Raw genomic sequence first — 598 nt, forward strand, 5'->3', positions numbered from 1 at the left:
AACGTCCCTTCTCTATCTTTGGTTGGATTCCTTGCCCTCTGATTGAGTTGCACGGTCCTTTGTACATTCTGTATATTGTGAGCTGTGGTGGGTCTGGCCCATACCTCACGGTGACCCCATGCACAATCAAAGTGCTTCCTGGCCCTGTGCCATCTGTGCCATGGGTTACAGATCAGAGCAGTGTGACCGTAGGCTTTTCTTGGCTGACTTTCAGAGGTGCATCGCCAGGCTTTTCTTCCTAGCCTATCAGTCTGAAAACTGTGATGAAGCTTGTTCAGCACCATAGCAATACCCTAGTCTCTACCAACCCAAAGAAAAACCCCAAAAAAACTTGAAACTCATTGCCATTGAGTTGGTGCCGACTCCTTAGTGACCCTATAGGACCGGATAGAACTGTGCGTTTCTGAAACTGTAACTGTTTAAAGTTTTATTGGTACTTCCTCCACAATTCAATAGTTCAATCATATCAAGAAGAGTTGTACACGCGTTACCACCATCATTTTCAGCACAGTTTCTTCTCCCTTGTGCTCATTGTTACTCATGTCATCGAATTTTTTTTAATTGTGGCAAAGATATACACAACAAAACATTCTCCAAT

The sequence above is a fragment of the Echinops telfairi genome, unplaced genomic scaffold (genome assembly GCF_000313985.2).
Source record: "Echinops telfairi isolate 266 unplaced genomic scaffold, ASM31398v2 ScPeMD7_30;HRSCAF=105, whole genome shotgun sequence".
Classification (NCBI taxonomy): Eukaryota; Metazoa; Chordata; class Mammalia; order Afrosoricida; family Tenrecidae; genus Echinops; species Echinops telfairi.